The following is a 1,205-nucleotide window of genomic DNA, read 5'->3' on the forward strand; positions in this document are numbered from 1 at the left end:
AAAAAAAAAAAAAAAAAAAAACTTTAGTGAATAGTACAATCAGAAAAAAAGTTCTTGAAATATATGCTTCTAAAATCTACTAAACTGAAAGATTTCTCTGCTTTTATCATCCCAGCATGTACCATGTTTACTGGCATTCTGCTAGCATGCAGAAATACTTGATAAATAAATATATGAAAGGATAAATGAACAAATGAACAGATGAAATAAGATGGTCATGTGCATTCAGGCCAGTTGGTTATCTTTTCCCCCATGCCTCACATCCCATTCATTTTCAGATTTTGTCAGCCTTACCTTCATAAACAACACAAATCTGACCTCTCTCACTTTGAACACTGCCATTATAGTCTAAGTTACCATGCTTGCTCAACTGGACCATTGCAATAGCATCTTAACTGGTGCTGCTACTTCTATTCCTGACCTCTACAACCTGTTCTCAATAAAGCAGGCACAGTATGACAGAACTTAATCACTCCTCTCTTCTAAAACCCCCAGTGACTTTCAATGTCAATCAAAAGGAAGTCTAAAGTCCTTCTGGTGGACCATCAGGCCTGTGTATCCATCCCCACCCCATATCCCTCTGACCTCATCTTCTACTCGATCACAGCATTCCCACCACATTAGCTTTTTGTTCTTGCCTTAGGTTCTTTGCACCTGTTTATCCTCTGCCTGGAGTGCTCTTCCCCAAAATAACTGCAAGGCTTGCTCCATCCCTTCATTTAGGTCCTGTGCAAATGTCAGCATGTCAGAGAGGACTTCTTAGATTCTCCTATTAAAAATAGCAGCATTCCCCCTTTTCAGTCCCCTGTTATTCTCAGTCCTCTTACTCTGCTTTGTTTTTCTTCATAGCCCTTATAACCACCTGACCTGATGTATATTTATTTGTTTAACATCTATGTTCTCTCATACCCAATGGCCAGAATATATGTTCTATTAAAACAAGGGCTTTTCCTATTTTTTTTTCTCTGCTACACATAAGATTAATTCCTTACAAAAGTAACTTTTTGAAAATGAAGACACAGGCCAGGCACGGTGGCTCACGCCTGTAATCCCAGCACTTTAGGAGGTCAAAGTGGGTGATCACCTGAGGTTGGGAGTTTGACATCAGGCTGACCAACATAGAGAAACTCCTTCTCGGCCGGGCGCGGTGGCTCAAGCCTGTAATCCCAGCACTTTGGGAGGCCGAGACGGGCGGATCACGAGGT

The sequence above is a fragment of the Colobus angolensis genome, unplaced genomic scaffold (assembly GCF_000951035.1).
Source record: "Colobus angolensis palliatus isolate OR3802 unplaced genomic scaffold, Cang.pa_1.0 Scaffold279, whole genome shotgun sequence".
Lineage (NCBI taxonomy): Eukaryota > Metazoa > Chordata > Mammalia > Primates > Cercopithecidae > Colobus > Colobus angolensis.